Source organism: Loxodonta africana, chromosome 9 (assembly GCF_030014295.1).
Source record: "Loxodonta africana isolate mLoxAfr1 chromosome 9, mLoxAfr1.hap2, whole genome shotgun sequence".
In the NCBI taxonomy this organism is placed as follows: Eukaryota; Metazoa; Chordata; class Mammalia; order Proboscidea; family Elephantidae; genus Loxodonta; species Loxodonta africana.
This window is the reverse complement of record NC_087350.1, coordinates 102,383,721-102,390,954: the sequence shown is the minus strand read 5'-3', so window position 1 is coordinate 102,390,954 and position 7,234 is coordinate 102,383,721. Positions and strand designations below refer to the sequence as shown.

The following is a 7,234-nucleotide window of genomic DNA, read 5'->3' as shown; positions in this document are numbered from 1 at the left end:
CATTCTTGGAAGCAGACATAGAGTGGGCTGAGGAGACTGGCCCCTCCAGGGTGCAGAGCACAACAGGGAGTAGGGATCCCAAGTTTATGGATTCGAGCTGTCATTGTCAGGTGCCATCCAGTTGATTTTCAACTCGTAGCAACCCCATGTGGCAGAGTAGAACTGCCCCATAGGGTTTCCTAGGCTGTAATCTTTATGGGAGCAGATGACCAGTTCTTTCTCCTGCAGAGCCGCTGGGAGGGTTCGAAGGGCTAACTTTTGGTTGGCAGCTGAGTGCCTAGCCATTGAGCAACCTGGTTTCCTTGGGGCAGGGAGTATGAATAGGATGTAGAAGCAGAGAAGGGTAATAGAAAAGGGGATGGAGGAGAGCCGGGGGAGAATAGGGGATGTACTAAGCAGCTGCTGTAAGCGGGAGATCTGGGGGAGATAGAGATACGTCTAAAGGAGATTTTTGGATATGTTTCTAAGTGAGGCGGCGTCTAAGGTTCCCACACCACCTCTTTTTTAAAGATCTACATTACTCTTAATTTTACTTTTTCTTTAATAAGGCACCTTACTTAGGACTGAGCCACGTGGAGTTCTAGAATTGATTCAGGTTCTCTAAGCACTCCATGGGAGCCCTGGTGGTGCTGTGGTTAACCAAAAGATCAGCAGTTCAAATCCACCGGCTGTTCCTTGGAAACCCTATGGGGCAGTTCTACTCTGCTCTATAGGGTCACTGAGTCAGAATCAACTCGACAGCAACAGGTTTGGCTTAAGCACTCAGTGAGGTATGTGAGTTGATGGCTACAGTCTCCATCCTGTCTTTGGCTCTATCAGGGGATGAATGAGAAGAAATGGCTGTGGCAGGAGCTTGAAGCTGGTTACATTTAGGATTTCTGATCGCGTTCCCTCCTGTTGTGGCGTTTGGGATAAATGAATTTGAGAAAGTGTAAAAGAGAAAGAGAGGGAAGGAAAGGATAAGATCATGTGGAAATAAGAACAGGAAAAAGTGAGAGAGGACGTAGAAACACTCGTCTCTTTGATTTGTGTGGTGTGATTTCTGAAATTGCTCCAGCCTTCACAGGATTTATGTGGCTTCATTAATCACACTTTCTTTTGAAATAGAATTTTCTGCCTCGAAGCCTTTGAACGCTGACATCCAAATACAATATATTCTTTTAAAATCACCTCTGGATAAAGACAACACTGTTGAGGTAATTCCCCCAGGTTGGAGGTGGAGACTGTTTGTTCTTCAGATCTTGGTGACAATATGCTGAAAACAGGACATCATTTCAGAGAACAGAGGAGTGAGTGCTGATGGGATTAGGAGCTCAGTTACTGACATCCTGGGCCAAGAATCCATGGAGAAAGAAAGAAAGAAAAAGGAGCCACTTGTCTTTGATTGGAGCCCTGGTGGCGCACTGATTAAGAGCTCAGCGGCTAACCAAAAGGTTGGCAGTTTGAATCCACCAGCTCCTCCTTAGAAACCCTATGGAGCAGTTCTACTCTGTTCTGCAGGGTCACTGTGAATCACAATCGACTCAACGGCAACGAGTTTGATTTGGTTTAGTGGTCTTTGATTAAGGAGCTCTGGTGGCACTGTGGTTAAGCTCTCAACTGGTAAATGAAAGGTCAGAGGTTCAAGCCCAACCAGCTACTCCGCAGGAGAAAGATGTGGCAGTCTGCGTCCATAAAGATTTACAGCCTTGGCAATCCTATGGGGTCGCTTACCTTGTTTTATAGGGTCACTATGAGTGGAATCAACTCAATGGCAATGGGTTTGAATTTTGTCTTCGATTAAAAACAACAACTAGTGCCATCTAGTGGCCATTTGTTTATCTTGGCACCTCCTTGACTGTGACCTCCCTGCTAGTTCCTGCTCATTATCAAACAAGCTGGAAAACACTCCTGCTCCTTTCTGATGGCAACGTGATCTGAAACGAAATGGCAGAGCTTAAGTGAAGACATGAGTGTGTTAAATCTGCTGCTGATCAGAGTGACAAATCCAAGGCATTCTTTTTTTGGATGACTTTTGTATGCTGGGAAGTCCACACAGACAACATAGAACAAAGATTCCTGGGAAGGAAAGGGAAGAGAAGCACTGGGCATCAGGATTGACAATAGATACATGTCATCTTATCTAGCCTATTCAATGTCCCCATTTTGCTAATGAACCAAAGGACAAACAGGTTAAATCCAAAGTCATGCAGTCAGAAGTGGCAGAGAGGGGATTTGAACCCAGATCTCTTTAGAAAAGCTGTTTTTCTGATTCAGCTTTGGTGGGAATTTTCCTCTGCCAGTTACTTCCCTGGAAGACCCGTGGTTCGAGACTCTGCCATAGAGCCTCAGCCCTTCAGGGTGATGTTGAGGTAAACAGCAACTCTCAGAACAGATAGGGGCCCTGGAAGACCCTTCAGCGTCTCATGTTTCCCGTGGTTGAGTTACAGAAGAAAGAAACAACCACATACCATCTCTCAATGTGCAGACGCCGCCGATCAAATTGCGGCAGCCATTGGTACATAAGTGCTTCCTTTCCTCCAAGTCACCACCAGCTGCCACTCCTATGAGTGGCAACAAACCCAGCCATTTCCTCTACTCGGCCCTGCTCCTTGAAAGTCCATTCCACCCACTGAGATTTGGTTTTAGTAAATCATTTTTAATGCGTTAGGGTATTTTTATTGCACAAAATTACCTTAAACTACATTCATTGTAATTAGGGAATAAATGTTGATTTTTAAATAAGAAACTACTCATTTTATGAATTTACTTGTTGGTTGTTCAATTTATGACTTGCTCAGAAAAATAAACACTGTTTTATTTATGAAAACTCACTAAAATATATTCATAGAAAATATTGAAATATGAACCTTCTCTAATTCAACAGGTTAATGGTGGAGATTAAGGAGATACTTCTGCCCCACTATATTGTAGAGGACAAGAAGGAGACATTTAACTAAAGCCATAGTTTATGCTAATAAAGCAAGGATATATAGTTCTGGAATTTTAATTCAGCTACTCAAAGTAAAATTTTTTTGCTTGAACAAACTCTAATGGGCCACTTCAACTGCACCAGTATGAGGGACTTCTCTATCAGGATCCCCTGGGTGATGCAAAGGAGCCCTGGTGGTACAGTGGTTAAAGTGCTCAGCTGTTAACCGAAAGGTCAGCAGTTCTAACCCACCAGCCGCTCCATGGGAGAAAGACATGGCAATCTCCTTCCATAAAGATTTACAGCCTTGGAAATCAGCCTTGGAAACCTTATTGGGCAGCTCTACCCTGTACTATAGGGTTGCTATGGGTCAGAGTTGACACGACTTTTGGGTTTGGGTGGTGAGTGGACATCGCAAAAGAAAGGCCTGGCAATCTACTTCTGAAAAATGAGCCACTGAAAACCCTATGCAGCCCAATTCTACTCTGACGCACATGGGGTCACCATGCATTGGAGTCGATTCAATGGCAACCGGTAACTGACACAATGAATTATGACTTCTTTTTTGCCTTTACCTAGGAAAAGAAGAAAACAAAGCTTTCCTGACTTTTCAAAGTGCAAATGATTTCACAATCTTGAATGAACAAATCCAGGGCATGACGTCACCGATTGGTGAAAACTTCAATATGGTCAAAGCCACATGGTCAAAACCAGATGTGTTCGAGTGGATTCCGTTTGTTCTTTAATGTTTCATCACTAATGTTAAAAAGTTGTCAGGGAATCTAGTTTGACAATGGCTTACTTTTGCCCTGAAGTGCCTTATAGTTGACATTTTTGGAGAGATGATTTTTGAAAGAGTATATCAGATTTTCATAAAGACTTTTCATTAAGAAGCACTGGCTTTTGAATAAAATATAGACAATGTCGGGATGGAAATAATAATGTTGTCTGTTGAAATATTTGTCAAATACTTCTAAAAAGTTTCAAGTAGATATTGTCTCAGAGTTGATGTAATTAAAAATTAGAATCCATTTCCTCTGATAATTTGAGCTTTAACATTTCTGAAAACTAACTGGATAGAGATTTGGTTTTAGAATAAAAGCCAACACATTTTAATAACAGCCAAGAAGACAGATAGGAAACCCAATGTCAACAAACATTTTTGATGAAAACAACCACTGATTTTTTATAACCCCATACAAGGGCCTTGGGTTATGAGAACCAGGTGAGGAGGGAGTGAACCGAGATTGCAAGCCTGGAGCAGGATCTGGTCCCTAAGTGGGTCCTGGCCTGTGCTGCCCCAATTTGGAGTCTGCTCTATCGCTTTGTCCTTAACCTCTTCTGAAACCCATGGCTAGAAGTTCCTTTTCTAGTTCTTGCTCTAGAGTTTCTATCAATGGAGACTGGATGGCAGGTGGGGGTGATGTGTAGCCTTGGACCAGTAAGAATAAATATTACATGTTGTGTCACTATTTGGTGCCGGTGTTACATTTCTTCTATGAGCCACTGTGCTAAGTGTATTTCCTTTGTCCCTTATTCTTTGAATTCTCACACTGACACTTCAAGTGGTACTGTTTCTATCACCACCACCACCTTTTTTTTTTTTTTTACTCTAGGAGTTTAGGTAACTTACCCAAGTCCATGCAGATTTTTGTTGGCAGAGTCAGGGTGATTTGGGGTTCCTTCCTGGCTATCCTGGGAGAGTAGCCACCCAGGGAGGCCCCTTTAGGTGGAGACAGAGGAGAGAGAACCTGAGATGCTCCCATTATTCAAGCAGTTCCTCTGTCTGTGCCCCTGTGCTTCAAGTTGAGTCTAGGCTACTTGTCATATTCTGAACCCCCACTGCTTTGGGAAGCATTTTTCACAGGGCAGTGAAAATGTAATAGCGTGGGGACTGAACTCATGGGTTTGTAGAAGTAGACACCCACCAAATGGTGTGCTCTAGTAATGCAGTGACAAAACCTCTGTGGGGGACAATAGAGGTAGCTCCAGGGCTGGCAATTCCTCCAGTAAGGGACTGGACTCAAGACAAGGCAAAGGCTTTCTTTATGCTCAATGACTCTATACCCATGGACATAGCTGATTGCTCTAGTGATGGACACCTGACCAAAGCCAAGCCAATCAGATCCTTCCCCAGGATTTTTTGTACTGAAACTATGGGGATCTTCTGCTGCAGGCAAAGCTGTAAGACATAAAGAAAAGACTTGCTGCTTGCTGCCATGTTTCCTGTCATACAGAGAGGATAAAGGAAACATTCAGAAAGAAATATGAGATAAGAAATGGAGACGGTGTGTCTTGGACGTGTTTGATAACCTGATTCTAATTATTCCTGAGGCCCAGCTGTACCCGTGCCAGGGCACATGCCTCTCTTTTTCGTTATATCAGTTCATGTTGGGTTTCTATTACAACCACCCGGTTCTGACTCCTACAATCTTCCTCCTCAAAGTATTAATTTATTGAATTTTCAGTATCTTAATAAAATTACAAATAACCTTGGATGGGCTTATTCTGTAAGCTGCTTTTAACTAACGAACGACTACAATTCTGTTGTCTTCTTAGAAGCATTAGTGCCAACCTGATGAGAAAGCCTTGCAGACTTGACGCACAGCCTAGGCTAGGTCTTACAGGAGAATCTGAGGAGTACGTATTTGGGGGGGAGGTGCAGGGTTGAGGAATAAAACACAGGAGGAAGAGGAATGAATCTCAGAGTGGAAAATAGTCTTGAAAATAAGACTTGGAGGAGACAATAAACACATTTCACTTAGTTCCTGATAATCTGGGGCCAACCTTTTAAGGCCCATAATCAGAGACTGTTCTTTTTTGTTTGTTTGCTTGGTTTTGGGGGGGAAGGGTTGGTATTTATTATTTCTAGGAATTCATTGACTCTGAAAGAACTTGAGTAGATTTTGTGCCTACCCTCTGCACAAATTTTTATTTATTTATTTATTTTTAGTATTACATAAATAACACAAATGAGGTTTTGCTAGGCCATCCATGAAACAAGGGTTAGAGGCACTAAAAAGTACCTTCTAGTGATCCCTTACTTAAAACATGGCGGGCTATAATTTTAGAGCAGTAAAACCTCATTACAACATACTTATATTTGACATTTTCTGGCTGTTTTGTTCATGTTTTTAAGTCCTGGAGAAAGGCCCGTTAAAGCCATGTTACACACATTAATTCAGCATTTAGCCATTTACAATACAAACCCCAGTCTTTCGGAAAATGTCATTAAAAAAGTTTCACCATATATGGACATTATTTATTGCTTCAGCACCATTGTCTACTTATAATATTCCCTTTATCATACCCAAATGCCCACTTCTGAGATTTTCGTTTTGAGCAACAACTGGCTCCTTACATTATCCAGTGATGCAGGAAAGTTAAATTACAGCCAGTTCATATCATAGAAACAAAATGTTTCCTGCAATTACTGATAAGGGACAGTTCATTTTCTCTCTGTCATCCTGAAAAACAACCTCCTAACAACAATTCATGCCTGGTTAAACAGGATTTCCACATCTACTGCTCACATCTTCCCAAATAATTCAGGGTTGTTATTACTGTACAGCCCTGGCAAGGCTCAAAAGCAAGCAGACTTGACGAGGCTGCTCAAAGCAGAGCTTAAGTAGTTGTAATTAATAATAATTACATGCCCACTACACTCCAGTTTTATCGTATTATCCGTCAATGCAAATAAAAAAACCCACACACAACACACTTGCAACAGGATTACTGTATTAATAAAGTTACTGTGTATATGTCCTCTTGCTAACGTTTAAAATATTTGCACTGGTTTCTGCTTTACGGATTTTCATTATTGTAAGTCTGGCCACAAAATGTTGACTGAATGCTCTACAGCTTGAGACCATAGTTGTTCTCTTCCAAAAGCCTTCTCCTCTCCTGCCGTGACTCGGATTCGAACCGAGGTTGCTGCGGCCACAACACAGAGTACTAACCACTATACGATCACGGCAAGCTACAGGAGAGCTGAGGACTCAGCTTCCTCTAAGAACCACTGGAATATTAAAATTTGTGGAAACACTGCCATCTATTGTCTAAATACATACATTCTCTTAATATTGAGAAAGAGGAGCAGTGTTTCAGTAATCTCCAATTTTTAGAGGAACAATAAAAAAAGTATCTGAAAATGAAACCAATGTTGTCTTTCGGCTGATTGGGAAAATTGCATTAGGTCAGGATTCCCTGGATTCACTATCCAGGAAATGGTAATCAAGGTAACAAGACTAAGAGAAACTAGACTGTTGACTCATGCTTTCTACTCTTAACCAATAATGAATATAGGTTTTCCCACCCTCAACC

At 41.9% G+C, this 7,234-nt stretch overlaps 1 non-coding gene across 1 annotated transcript; it reads right to left on the bottom strand.

The window, feature by feature from the left end:
• Positions 1 to 6,815: 6,815 nt before the first annotated feature.
• On the bottom strand, positions 6,816 to 6,887 carry TRNAH-GUG (transfer RNA histidin (anticodon GUG)). Its single transcript has one exon. It is a non-coding gene; the product is annotated as a tRNA-His (tRNA).
• Positions 6,888 to 7,234: the final 347 nt, after the last annotated feature.